Here is a 15,680-nt window from a genome sequence, read left to right as displayed (position 1 = left end):
TCTTTGGGTAGGGCCTATCATGTACTTTTACACATGCTCTAGATAAGAGTTGAGGAAAATTCATGTCAGGGCCTCGACATTGTGGACCTTTTTGTTCAAACTGATGCCTTCCTTATGAAGCACCCCTCCGAATTCTAAAAAAAGTTGGCATTCCTTGGATTAATGTTGCCTAGAAATATTATCCTAGATCTACTCCTCGATTGCTCGCTCCTCTGGATCCCTTTGGTGGCGCAATGTCTTCAAGCGCTCCTCTAAAGAACTTGGACTCCGGTGGGCTGTGGATATCAGAGTCCTCCTAACCACGTACTCAAGTACATGTTGAGTCGCGTAAGTCTTGTGTTCTTTTTTTTAGAGAAAAGGCGTTAGCCCGACTTTATAGATAAAGCCACTAGGCAGAGTTATACCACCAGAACCACACAGCATACAGGTTTTAAGGCCACAACACATAGGTAGCAATACAAGGCCTCCAGCCTAACATGGCACGCAGGCCAGCAAAATAAGGAAAGCCAGCCAAGTAGTTAGGAAGCCGTCCTCGAAGAGCGCGGAAGTAGGGAAGACGCCATAGATTTCATTTTGGATAGCATGACGTCGAACGCCTGACGGCCCCCTTCCTTAGTCAACGATCTCCACTGCTGCAAAAAGACATTGGCTTTAAATAAGCAACTGACAGGGTTAGCCGGAAAAATGTGTTCAATCGAGAACTTGTTCCTAGTAGTCCACAACGACCACCCGATCGCACCCCAGCCCACTAAGAAGACCCTCTTGGACTGGCCAGATAAGGAATTAGTATATTGCCTCAGGTCCTCAAAGGAGGAGGGAGTCCAATTAACCTGAAGCCAAAGTCTGATGCAGCTCCACATGAGTTTCGCTAAGGAGCAATGGAAGAAAATATGCTCAGTGTTCTCAAGAGCCCCACAAAGAACGCACCTATCAGAGCCCGGCCCATGCCTCTTCTTAATTTGATCAGACGCCGGAAGCTTACAGCGGACAGCTTGCCATAAAAAGATTTTAATTTTAGGGGGGATTCATGCTAACCAAATATCCTTAAATTTCGTAGGGCGGCCACCGGAAATAAGCTTAGAGTAAGCCGACTTAACAGAGAAGCGCCCCGAAGAGGAAAGGGGCCAAACCACGGAATCCTCTTCCTCCGAGAGCAGGGGGAAGCAAGCAGTAAGGCGCTGCCAGTCTTCCAACTCTACAGGGGAAAGAGAGCGCCGGAAATCCAAAACCCAACCCTGTGCCGAGAGCTCAAAGATAGAGATCTCGGGATCAGCACAATAGGACAGGGACGGAAAGGCAACCGCAAGCGAGGTGTCCCCGACCCACCAGTCTAACCAAAACCGAGTGGACTTACCATTCCTGACAACAAATTTGACAAGGGACCGGAAAATCGGCTGCACTTTGACCAGCTGACGCCAAAATTGAGAACCACCAGAAGCTGAGGCGAACATAGGGCTCGAGGAGGGGAAATATTTAGATTTGAGAATCGATAACCAGATTGGGCGCTCCTCAAGAGACATTATCTTCCACCACCATTTTATCAAAAGGCAATTGTTCATAACTCTCGTATTAATAATGCCAAGACCACCCTTGTCCTTAGGGCGGCAAATGATGTTCTATCTGACCAACCTATATTTGCGTTTATTGTCGACAGAGTTCCAGTAAAAGGCACCCCTATGCTTGTCGAAGCCAGAATGAATTCAGCCAGACAGAAGGTAGAAACCCATAAGGAACATCGGGAGAGAAGAGAGGCACGAATTGGTAAGGGCAACCTTGCTCGCCTGCGAGTTATACCGTCCTCTCCAAGGAAGGACTCTATTGCCAACTTTCGCTACCACCGGGGAAAAGTCTTTTGCCAAGAGTTTAAACGGAGAAATAGGTAAGCCCAAATATTTGAGAGGGTAAGAGCCAAGGGAGCAGTTTAGAAGGTGAGCCACCCGTTGAGCATCCGAATCCGAAACCCCAGTCACAATGACCTCACTCTTGGAAAAATTAATTTTAAGTCCCGAAAGAGCTTCGAAGCAGAGCAGAAGAAATTTCAGATTAGTGAGACTGGTCTCATTGAGCTCCACCATAATGATGGTGTCGTCCGCATATTGAAGATGAGTAATGCCATGAGGAATAAGGTGAGAGCTCACCGGGGAAATATGCCCAGCCAACGCGGCACGAGAGAGGATACGAGATAAAGCATCGGCCACAAAATTGAAAAGCAAAGGGGACACCGGATCCCCTTGTCTAAGGCCCCTACCATTAGCAAAAAACTCACTAGTTTGGCCATTCACCACCATAGCCGTGTGCCCACCAGCCACAAGTTGCACCAGCCGATGCATCACCGGACCCTCGAAGCCCTTTGCCAGTAAGACTTGCCGAAGAAAAACCCAACTCACCGAGTCATAAGCCTTCTCAAAATCAAGCTTAAGGACCACAGCCTTGGTCCCCCTAATTCCTAGATCGTGAATTATCTCATGCAGGCAGAGCACCCCATCCAAGATGAATCTCCCTTTAATGAAAGCAGATTGGAAAGGGCTAATGACCCGATGAGCTATCGGGGAAATTTTATTGGCCATGCCTTTAGCTGGCATCTTCGCGAAGTTGTTAATCAGAGTAATGGGCCGAAATTGCGAAATCAAGTCAGCACCTTTAATTTTAGGGATAAGGGTGAGGACCGCGTAATTGAGCCTCAAGATATCGACAGTGCCCAGCCAAAATCCTTGGATAATTGCTTTAATAAGGCCTTTTAACTGAGGCCAAAAATGCCTGAAGAAAGGAATGGAGAAACCGTCAGGGCCTGAAGCCGCATTAGAGTTAGCGGTCCGGATCATATCGAAGATTTCCTCTTTAGAAGGGGGGATAGCAGGATATCATTGTCAGCGCGACAACTGCTCAGGGGGAGACCAGAAGGCCGGAGCAAGCTTAAAGCCCAGCGCAGGTTTAGCCGCTAACAAGTTAGAGAAAAATAGGACCACATGGCGAAGAATGACCGAAGGGTCAGAAACCCTAACACCATCGATCAGCGGGCTATCGATTAAGCATCTACGACGTCTACCATTTGCAATGGCGAAGAAATAGGCAGTGGGCGAATCGCCCTTAAGGGTCCAGTTAATCGTGCCTCTTTGTTTCCAATAGACTTCCTCCTGCCGGTGAATATCCAAGAGCGCTTTTTCTAGACCGTACCGGAGCTGCCATTCGGCCTCGGAGAGACCAGAAGTATCCGCACGATTATCGAGATTGCCAATTTGGGCAACCAACCTCGCTTTGTCACGCCTTGACTCAGCAAAGTGATTTTTAGACCATCCTCTAAGAAATTTATGCAGGCAGTAGGAAACTTGATGCCAATCATACATTGGACCGAAAGAACGACGAGGAGAGGAAAGAAAGGCCGTGATCTTCTGAGCCAACAAGGTGGAGAAACCCTCCACTAAGAGCCAAGACGCATCGAATTGAAGGCTATGGCAGCCAACTGAACGAGACCCATCGTCAAGGATGAGGGGGGGGGGGCGTGATCAGAACCAACAATGGGAAGGGCACGAAGACAAGCCCGGGGGAATAAAGCATCCCAGCCAGGGCACAGAAAGACCCTATCAAGAACTGAGCGGATGGGGGAAGCTTGACGATTAGTCCAGGTGAAGCGGACCCCAACCCTAGGAATTTCACGAATGGCCGTATCCCTGATGAAAGCGTTGAAGGTCTCAGCCAGAGCCCAAGAGAAATTAGAGGAGATCTTATCAGAGGGATATCTTAACAGGTTAAAATCACCCACAATCAAAAGGGGAAGCTGGCAGGAATCGATTTTATTATAAATCTCGTCCAAGAAATTGTAGGAGAGAGAGTGGTCTGCCGGGCCATAAACCACCATGATCTCGAGAAGAGAATTGAGGGGACGATGAGAAACCACCGTGCTAGCCTAGTAAATACCATGGTCAAAAGCAACAAAATCAAATACATTAATATTAGTGCCCAGAAGAAAACCGCCCGACTGCCCAACAGAGGCCACAAAATTCCAATTGAATCTATCTATCTCAGTAACAGCCCAAAGTTCACTCGGGGAGAAGGAAGGTTTGAGGGTCTCAATAAGGCCAATAAAATCAACATTTTCAGACCGCACCAGGTCTTTGAGTTGATCCCTGCGCCCCCTAGCGCAGAAACCTCTGATATTCCAAAATAAGGCCTTCATCTGAAGGAGAGGTTTTTAATTCTAAGGCTCGACCTGCACGGAGCCTTGCAGGGTTTAGCGCGCTTCCCAGCCCCATGTTTCTGAACCGGAGAAACCTCACACCTGTCAGCCTCTCCCACAGCTCCCCCGGCCACAACCAGAGGAGCAGATACACCAACCCCAGCCTCCTTGGCTTTAGCAATGTCAGCCTGCGCTAGCTCGTTAGCCCTAATCACATTAAGTAAGGAAGAAGGGGAACCCAAGCTGGAATCTAAGCAAATCCCTACATCATCTAAAATCTTAAACAGCTGCTCATCTGACTGAGACGGCAAAACTAAACGAACAGGAGACAGGTCCTTAGGAGAGGGAGAGGACGAAGCTGGGTGCGAACCTGAAGGAGGGAGATCCCGCGCCGCCGCGCGCCGGGCTGCCCGGTCAGCCACACGCTCGCCGCTGTTGGAGACCCGACCACTCTTGCGAGCAGTAGAGGCAGGAGAACGCACTGGCACCGGGGGAGCCCGGCTGGGGGAAGCAGCCGGCGAGGACGGGCCCGAAGCCGCACCCAGCTCCACCTCCAACCGGCGGCACAGCCCAGCCGCAGACTGCCTGGAATCCCCGGACGCCCTGCTCTTAGCCAAGAACTTTTTCACCGACAATTTCTTCCTCTTCTTAGACGCCGACGGGCCAACCGGAGGCAGATCCTCAATGCCTGAAAGCGAAGGGGAGGTGGGGCGAGCAGGAATATTAGAGCACGCCACCGACAGGGGGGTGCCCTTCGTCCCAGCAGAGGCCGCGACCCCACCACCCATACCAGGCAAGGAGGCCTGTGCCCCACCGCTCGCCGGAGCACAATCCTTCATCAGCTCTTGATCTTCAGGAGTCATCCCATCCCATCCAGACTGGGTAAAGCGAGGGCCCGTGCCATGCATCGAGTCGTCAGGGCATCCATCACCATCCTTGCTCTTGTCATCATTGTCGGGGGCTGGAGGCGGAGGAGGGGGGAGGCGAGGCCGGGCCAGGAGCACCCTCCACCTGGACCCGAAGCCGGAAGCCACCCGCCACCGGGAAGACGTCCACAGCACCACATATGCAACTAGGGTCAACACACCAGACCCGAAGACGAGCTGGACCAAGAACAGACAGCAAGGCTTGGTCAACCTCGATGGGCTTGCCGAGGAGCACCCCAAAAGCCATCAGGAAGGCCGGAGTGCGCATATTAGGAGGAACATCATCCACTAGCACCCATACATCAGATAGCGAGGAGATGGCCTTAGACCCATTGGAGGCAGCTTTAACCGATACCACTAGCTTATTCAGAGGGAGCGTGAAGCTGGTACAGGAGGAAATCATGCGAAGGCTCTCTTTAGAGGGAAATGTGGCAGCAAACTCAAAATCAGATAACTGGCGAATCTGCCAATCCCACCCGCCTTCATCCCACAGCCAAAGTTCATCAAGAAGGACCTGGGAGGAAATGTGCTTGTCCTGAATAGAAATGACACCCACATTGGAAAGCGAGGGGATAGGAGCAGCTACAGGGACCTCCCTATCAAGGGCAAAGAAAGAACAGCCAGGAAGGCCGACACCATAGAGAACGAAGGAGGGAGGTTTGACACGGTTTTGACAATCCACTGTGAGATGGCCGTCCTCCCTACAGATGAGGCAAAAAGGGGGGGTTTCACAACAGGACTGGAAGTGGCCAGGACGATGCCACGCGAAGCAAGTGAGGATAGGATTGGAGACCTGGGAATGAGGGGGGATGCGACCAGCGCCGCGAGAGGAAGGAGGAGGGAGGATTCCATCACTAGGAGCACCAGCACTAGCACCGGCGCCACGCCCCGCAGCACTCCTAAAAGGACGCCGAGCAGGGGCCCCCGGCGCACCATGGGGAACGAAGCGAGACGGGCCACCACCAACCACCGCCGGTGCCCACGGTGGCCCGCCACCCCGGAGGACCAGCGAAGGGGGCGACGAGGACGGACCTGAGGAACCCTCCCGACTCCCCAGCGCCGCCTGCTCCCAGGGATCGACCGCAGTCACCGGAGCACTAGAAGTAGGAGGCGGAGGGACCGCCGACCCAGACCCAGAACCACGAGGGGACGCACCAGCCGCCTCCGCCGCAGCCCCGCACCCGGAGTGAGCGAAGCATGGAGCTTGGCCCGGAGCGAAGCCTCGTACTCCAGATCCGCGGCGGCGTCACCAGATCCATCACGCCCCCGCTTATGGCCGGAGACTGCCTCACAAGAGGACCCGCGGGAGCGATCCATCGCGGCCACCGTCGTGAAGGGAAGGAGGAGGGGAGGTGGAGGAGTAGATCTGACGAAACAACGGATGGGGAGCCGGCGCCGACGCAAGTCAGAGGAGGAAGCAGGAAACCCTAGAAAAGGGGGAGCCGCTCCCTTCTGAACCCATAAATATCCAGAGCTAGCTAGGCCGGGCTGTTGGAAATATGCCCTAGAGGCAATAATAAATTGATTATTATTATATTTCCTTGTTCATGATAATCGTTTATTATCCATGCTAGAATTGTATTGATAGGAAACTCAGATACATGTGTGGATACATAGACAACACCATGTCCCTAGTAAGCCTCTAGTTGACTAGCTCGTTAATCAATAGATGGTTACGGTTTCCTGACCATGGACATTGGATGTCGTTGATAACGGGATCACATCATTAGGAGAATGATGTGATGGACAAGACCCAATCCTAAGCCTAGCACAAGATCATGTAGTTCGTATGCTAAAGCTTTTCTAATGTCAAGTATCATTTCCTTAGACCATGAGATTGTGCAACTCCCGGATACCGTAGGAGTGCTTTGGGTGTGCCAAACGTCACAACGTAACTGGGTGGCTATAAAGGTACACTACGGGTATCTCTGAAAGTGTCTGTTGGGTTGGCACGAATCGAGATTGGGATTTTGTCACTCCGTGTAAACGGAGAGGTATCTCTAGGCGCACTCGGTAGGACATCATCATAATGTGCACAATGTGACCAAGGGGTTGATCACGGGATGATGTGTTACGGAACAAGTAAAGAGACTTGCCGGTAACGAGATTGAACAAGGTATCGGTATACCGACGATCGAATCTCGGGCAAGTACCATACCGCTAGACAAAGGGAATTGTATACGGGATCGATTGAGTCCTTGACATCGTGGTTCATCCGATGAGATCATCGTGGAACATGTGGGAGCCAACATGGGTATCCAGATCCCGCTGTTGGTTATTGACCGGAGAACATCTCGGTCATGTCTGCATGTCTCCCGAACCCGTAGGGTCTACACACTTAAGGTTCGATGACGCTAGGGTTATAAAGGAAGCTTGTATGTGATTACCGAATGTTGTTCGGAGTCCCGGATGAGATCCCGGACGTCACGAGGAGTTCCGGAATGGTCCGGAGGTAAAGATTTATATATAGGAAGTCCTGTTTTGGCCATCGGGACAAGTTTCGGGGTCATCGGTATTGTACCGGGACCACCGGAAGGGTCCCGGGGGCCCACCGGGTGGGGCCACCTGCCCGGGGGGGCCACATGGGCTGAGGGGGGTGCGCCTTGGCCTACATGGGCCAAGGGCACCAGCCCCTAGAGGCCCATGCGCCAAGATATAGGAAAAAGGGGAGAGTCCTAAAGGGGGAAGGCACCTCCGAGGTGCCTTGGGGAGGATGGACTCCTCCCCCCCTCTTAGCCGCACCCCTTTCTTGGAGGAAGGGGCAAGGCTGCGCCTCCCCCCTCTCCCCTGCCCCTATATATAGTGGAGGGGAGGGAGGGCATCCATACCTGAGCCCTTGGCGCCTCCCTCCCTCCCGTGACACCTCCTCCTCTCCCGTAGGTGCTTGGCGAAGCCCTGCAGGATTCCCACGCTCCTCCATCACCACCATGCCGTTGTGCTGCTGCTGGATGGAGTCTTCCTCAACCTCTCCCTCTCTCCTTGCTGGATCAAGGCGTGGGAGACATCGTCGAGCTGTACGTGTGTTGAACGCGGAGGTGCCGTCCGTTCGGCACTAGGATCATCGGTGATCTGAATCACGACGAGTACGACTCCATCAACCCCGTTCACTTGAACGCTTCCGCTTAGCGATCTACAAGGGTATGTAGATGCACTCTCTTTCTACTCGTTGCTGGTTTCTCCATAGATAGATCTTGGTGATTCGTAGGAAATTTTTTTGAATTTCTGCTACGTTCCCCAACAGTGGCATCATGAGCTAGGTCTATTGCGTAGATTCTTTGCACGAGTAGAACACAAAGTAGTTGTGGGCGTCGATATTGTTCAATATGCTTGCCGTTACTAGTCTTATCTTGATTCGGCGGCATCGTGGGATGAAGCGGCCCGGACCAACCTTACACGTACGCTTACGTGAGACCGGTTCCACCGACAAACATGCACTAGTTGCATAAGGTGGCTGGCGGGCGTCTGTCTCTCCCACTTTAGTCGGATCGGATTCGATGAAAAGGGTCCTTATGAAGGGTAAATAGCAATTGGCATATCACGTTGTGGTTCATGCGTAGGTAAGAAACGTTCTTGCTAGAAACCCATAGCAGCCACGTAAAACATGCAAACAACAATTAGAGGACGTCTAACTTGTTTTTGCAGGGTATGCTATGTGATGTGATATGGCCAAAAAGGATGTGATGAATGATATATGTGATGTATGAGATTGATCATGTTCTTGTAATAGGAATCACGACTTGCATGTCGATGAGTATGACAACCGGCAGGAGCCATAGGAGTTGTCTTTATTTATTTGTGACCTGCGTGTCAACTTAAACGTCATGTAATTACTTTACTTTATTGCTAACCGTTAGCCATAGTAGTAGAAGTAATAGTTGGCGAGGCAACTTCATGAAGACACGATGATGGAGATCATGATGATGGAGATCATGGTGTCATGCCGGTGACGATGATGATCATGGAGCCCCGAAGATGGAGATCAAAAGGAGCAAAGTGATGATGGCCATATCATGTCACTATTTGATTGCATGTGATGTTTATCATGTTTATACATCTTATTTGCTTAGAACGACGGTAGTAAATAAGATGATCCCTTACAACAATTTCAAGAAGTGTTCTCCCCTAACTGTGCACCGTTCCGACAGTTCGCTGTTTCAAAACATCATGTGATGATCGGGTGTTTTATTCAGACGTTCAAATACAACGGGTGTTGACGAGCCTAGCATGTACAGACATGTCCTCGGAACACACGCGAAACACTTAGGGTTAACTTGACGAGCCTAGCATGTACAGACATGGCCTCGGAACACGGAGACCGAAAGGTCGAGCATGAGTCGTATAGAAGATACGATCAACATGAAGATGTCCACCGATGATGACTAGTCCGTCTCACGTGATGATCGGACACGGCCTAGTTTGACTCGGATCATGTAATCACTTAGATGACTAGAGGGATGTCTATCTGAGTGGGAGTTCATAAGATGAACTTAATTATCCTGAACATAGTCAAAATGTTTTTGCAAATTATGTCGTAGCTCACGCTATAGTTCTACTGTTTAGATATGTTCCTAGAGAAAAAAATTAGTTGAAAGTTGATAGTAGCAATTATGCGGACTAGGTCCGTAAACTGAGGATTGTCCTCATTGCTTCATAGAAGGCTTATGTCCTTAATGCACCGCTCAGTGTGCTGAACCTCGAACGTTGTCTGTGGTTGTTACGAACATCTGACATACACGTTTTGATAATTACGTGATAGTTCAGTTAAACGGTTTAGAGTTGAGGCACCAAAGACGTTTTTGAAACATCGCGAAACATATGAGATGTTTTGAGGGCTGAAATTGGGATTTCAGGCTCGTGCCCGTGTCAAGAGGTATAAGACCTCCGATGACTTTCTTAACCTGCAAACTAAGGAGAAAAGCTCAAATTGTTGAGCTTGTGCTCAGATTGTCTGAGTACAACAATCATTTGAATCGAGTGGGAGTTGATCTTCCAGATAAGACAGTGATGGTTCTCCAAAGTCATTGCCACCAAGATGTTAGAGCTTCGTGATGAACTATAACATATCAGGGATAGATATGATGATCCTTGAGGTATTCGCGATGTTTGACACCGCGAAAGTAGAAATCAAGAAGGAGCATCAATTGTTGATGGTTGGTGAAACCACTAGTTTCAAGAAGGGCAAGGGCAAGAAGGGATACTTCATGAAACGGCAAATCAGCTGCTGCTCTAGTGAAGAAACCCAAGGTAAAACCCAAACCCGAGACTAAGTGCTTCTGTAATAAGGGGAACAACCACTAGAGCAGAATTACCCTAGATACTTGGTAGATAAGAAGGCTGGCAAGGTCGATAGAAGTATATTGGATATACATTGTGTTAATGTGTACTTTTCTAGTACTCCTAGTAGCACCAGGGTATTAGATACCGGTTCGGTTGCTAAGTGTTAGTAACTCGAAACAAAAGGCTACGGAATAAACGGAGACTAGCTAAAGGTGAGCTGACGATATGTGTTGGAAGTTTTTCCAAGCTTGATATGATCAAGCATCGCACGCTCCCTCTACCAAAGAGATTGGTGTTAAACCTAAATAATTGTTATTTGGTGTTTGCGTTGAGCATAGACATGATTGGATTACGTCTATCGCAATACGGTTATTCATTTAAGGAGAATAATGGTTACTCTGTTTATTTGAATAATACCTTCAATGGTCTTACACCTAAAATGAATGGTTTATTAAATCTCGATCGTAGTGATACACATGTTCATGCCAAAAGATAGTAATGATGGTACCACCTACTTGTGGCACTGCCATGTAAGTCATATTGGTTTAAAACGCATGAAGAAGCTCCATGTTGATGGATCTTTGGACTCACTCATTTTTGAAAAGTTTGAGACATGCGAACCATGTCTATTGGTGTATATGCATGAAGAAACTCCATGCAAATGGACCATTTTGACTCACTTGATTTTGAATCACTTGGGACATGCAAATCATACCACATGGGCAAGATGACTGAAAAGCCTCGTTTTCAGTAAGATGGAACAAGATAGCAACTTGTTGGAAGTAACACATTTTGATGTGTGCAGTCCAATGAGTGCTGAGGCATGCAGTGAATATCGTTATGTTCTTACTTCACAGATGATTCGAGTAGATGTTGAGTATATTTACTTGATGAATCACGAGTCTGAATTATTGAAAGGTTCAAGTAATTTCAGTGTGAAGTTGAAAGATCGTCGTGACAAGAGGATAAAATATCTATGATATGATCATAGAGATGAATATCTGAATTACGAGTTTGGCACAGAATTAAGACATTGTGGAAATAGTTTCACAACTAATACAGCCTGGAACACCATAGTGTGATGGTGTGTCCAAACGTCATAGTTGCACCCTATTGGATATGGTGCATACCATGATGTCTCTTATCGAGTTACCACTATCGTTCATGGGTTAGGCATTAGAGACAACCACATTCACTTTAAATAGGGCACCACATAATTTCGTTGAGACGACACCGTATGAACTATGGTTTGGAGAAACCTAAGTTGCCGTTTCTTGAAAGTTTGGGGCTGCGACGCTTATATGAAAAAGTTTCAGGTTGATAAGCTCGAACCCAAAGCGGATAAAATGCATCTTCATAGGAAACCCAAAACAGTTGGGTATACCTCCTAATTCAGATCCGAAAGCAATATGGATTGTTTCTAGAATCGGGTCCTTTCTCGAGGAAAAGTTTCTCTCGAAAGGGTTGAGTGGGAGGATGGTGGAGACTTGATGAGGTTATTGAACCGTCACTTCAACAAGTGTGTAGCAGGGCACAGGAAGTTGTTCCTGTGGCACGTACACCAACTGAAGTGGAAGCTTATGATAGTGATCATGAAACTTCGGATCGAGTCACTACCAAACCTCGTGGGATGACAAGGATGCGTACTTCTTCAGAGTGGTACGTAATCCTGTCTTGGAAGTCATGTTGCTAGACAACAATGAACCTACGAGCTATGGAGAAGCGATGGTGGGCCCGGATTCCGATAAATGGCTCAAGGCCATAAAACCCGAGAGAGGATCCATGTATGAAAACAAAGTGTAGACTTTGGTAGAACTACTTGATGGTCGTAAGGCTGTTAGGTACATATGGATTTTGAAAGGAAGACAGACAATGATGGTAAGTGTCACCATTGAGAAAGCTCGACTTGTCGTTAAGATGTTTTTCGACAAGTTCAAGGAGTTGACTACGATGAGACTTTCTCACTCGTAGCGATGCTAAGAGTCTGTTGGAATTATATTAGCAATTACTGCATTATTTATGAAATCTTGCAGATAGGATGTCAAAACATTGTTTCCTCGATGATTCTTGAGGAAAGGTTGTATGTGATACAACCGGAAGGTTTTGTCTATCCTGAAATATGCTAATAAGTATGCAAAGCTCCAGCAATCCTTCTGAGGACTGGAGTGAGCATCTCGGAGTTGGAATGTATGCTTTGATGATGATCAAAGATTTTGGGTGTATACAAAGTTTATGAGAAACTTGTATTTCCAAAGAAGTGAGTGGGAGCACTATAGAATTTCTGATGAGTATATGTTGTTGACATATTGTTGATCAGAAATGATGTAGAATTTCTGAAAAGCATATAGGGTTATTTGAAAGGTGTTTTTCAATGGAAAGCCTGGATTAAGCTACTTGAACATTGAGCATCAAGATCTATAAGGATAGATCAAAACGCTTAATAGTACTTTCAAATGAGCACATGCCTTGACGTGATCTTGAAGGTGTTCAAGATGGATCAGTCAAAGAAGGAGTTCTTGCCTGAGTTGTAAGGTATGAAGTTAAGACTTAAAGCTCGACCATGGCAGAATAGAGAGAAAGGAACGAAGGTCGTCCCCTATGCTTAAGACATAGGCTCTACAGTATGCTATGCTGTATACCGCACCTGAAGTGTGCTTTACCATGAGTCAGTCAAGGGGTACAAGAGTGATCCAAGAATGGATCACAGGACAGCGGTCAAAGTTATCCTTAGTAACTAGTGGACTAAGGAATTTTCTCAATTATGGAGGTGGTAAAAGAGTTCGTCGTAAAGCGTTACGTCGATGCAAGCTTAACACCTATCCGGATAGCTCTGAGTAGAGATACCGGATACGTATAATGGAGCAACAATTTAGAATAGCTCCAAGTAGAACAGTTATTTGGAATAGCTCCAAATAGAACGTGGTAGCTGCATCTAGGAGATGACATAGAGATTTGTAAAGCACACACGGATCTGAAAGGTTCAGACCCGTTGACTATAACCTCTCTCACAAGCATTACATGATCAAACCCAGAACTCATCGAGTGTTAATCACATGGTAAATGTGAACTAGATTATTGACTCTAGTAAACTCTTTGGGTGTTAGTCATATGGGGATGTGACCTTGACTGTTAATCACATATCGATGTGAACTAGATTATTGACTCTAGTGCAAGTGGGAGACTGTTGGAAATATGCCCTAGAGGCAATAATAAATTGATTATTATTATATTTCCTTGTTCATGATAATCGTTTATTATCCATGCTAGAATTGTATTGATAGGAAACTCAGATACATGTGTGGATACATAGACAACACCATGTCCCTAGTAAGCCTCTAGTTGACTAGCTCGTTAATCAATAGATGGTTACGGTTTCCTGACCATGGACATTGGATGTCGTTGATAACGGGATCACATCATTAGGAGAATGATGTGATGGACAAGACCCAATCCTAAGCCTAGCACAAGATCATGTAGTTCGTATGCTAAAGCTTTTCTAATGTCAAGTATCATTTCCTTAGACCATGAGATTGTGCAACTCCCGGATACCGTAGGAGTGCTTTGGGTGTGCCAAACGTCACAACGTAACTGGGTGGCTATAAAGGTACACTACGGGTATCTCTGAAAGTGTCTGTTGGGTTGGCACGAATCGAGATTGGGATTTTGTCACTCCGTGTAAACGGAGAGGTATCTCTAGGCGCACTCGGTAGGACATCATCATAATGTGCACAATGTGACCAAGGGGTTGATCACGGGATGATGTGTTACGGAACAAGTAAAGAGACTTGCCGGTAACGAGATTGAACAAGGTATCGGTATACCGACGATCGAATCTCGGGCAAGTACCATACCGCTAGACAAAGGGAATTGTATACGGGATCGATTGAGTCCTTGACATCGTGGTTCATCCGATGAGATCATCGTGGAACATGTGGGAGCCAACATGGGTATCCAGATCCCGCTGTTGGTTATTGACCGGAGAACATCTCGGTCATGTCTGCATGTCTCCCGAACCCGTAGGGTCTACACACTTAAGGTTCGATGACGCTAGGGTTATAAAGGAAGCTTGTATGTGATTACCGAATGTTGTTCGGAGTCCCGGATGAGATCCCGGACGTCACGAGGAGTTCCGGAATGGTCCGGAGGTAAAGATTTATATATAGGAAGTCCTGTTTTGGCCATCGGGACAAGTTTCGGGGTCATCGGTATTGTACCGGGACCACCGGAAGGGTCCCGGGGGCCCACCGGGTGGGGCCACCTGCCCGGGGGGGCCACATGGGCTGAGGGGGGTGCGCCTTGGCCTACATGGGCCAAGGGCACCAGCCCCTAGAGGCCCATGCGCCAAGATATAGGAAAAAGGGGAGAGTCCTAAAGGGGGAAGGCACCTCCGAGGTGCCTTGGGGAGGATGGACTCCTCCCCCCCTCTTAGCCGCACCCCTTTCTTGGAGGAAGGGGCAAGGCTGCGCCTCCCCCCTCTCCCCTGCCCCTATATATAGTGGAGGGGAGGGAGGGCATCCATACCTGAGCCCTTGGCGCCTCCCTCCCTCCCGTGACACCTCCTCCTCTCCCGTAGGTGCTTGGCGAAGCCCTGCAGGATTCCCACGCTCCTCCATCACCACCATGCCGTTGTGCTGCTGCTGGATGGAGTCTTCCTCAACCTCTCCCTCTCTCCTTGCTGGATCAAGGCGTGGGAGACATCGTCGAGCTGTACGTGTGTTGAACGCGGAGGTGCCGTCCGTTCGGCACTAGGATCATCGGTGATCTGAATCACGACGAGTACGACTCCATCACCCCCGTTCACTTGAACGCTTCCGCTTAGCGATCTACAAGGGTATGTAGATGCACTCTCTTTCTACTCGTTGCTGGTTTCTCCATAGATAGATCTTGGTGATTCGTAGGAAATTTTTTTGAATTTCTGCTACGTTCCCCAACACGGGCTCGCCAAGGTGGGCCGAGGGGGGATAGGGTGAAATCTGGGCCAACCGCGGCCCAGGAGCCACAGAAAGAAGGGGGGGGGTCAGAAGGGGAAGCCAACGAAGGAACCGAAACAAGCCCATATGGCCCAGCAGCAACCGAAGGGGCCCGCGGCCCAGCCCGGGGCACCAGCGCCAACCCCGATCCCAGATCTAGGGTTGGCACCGGCGCCGCCGCCACCGAGGGAGCGGGAACCACGGCCGAAGGCGAGCCAGGGAGGGAAGCCGCCGAAGGGGAGGACGCCGGCGACTCCAACACAGCCATCCCTGAACCCACCAGCGACCCAACCAAAGACAAAGAGGCAGCGCACCGGCGACCACGAGCGACGC

This window comes from Triticum dicoccoides, chromosome 3B, assembly GCF_002162155.2.
Source record: "Triticum dicoccoides isolate Atlit2015 ecotype Zavitan chromosome 3B, WEW_v2.0, whole genome shotgun sequence".
Lineage (NCBI taxonomy): Eukaryota > Viridiplantae > Streptophyta > Magnoliopsida > Poales > Poaceae > Triticum > Triticum dicoccoides.
Note: the sequence above shows the minus strand (reverse complement) of the source record.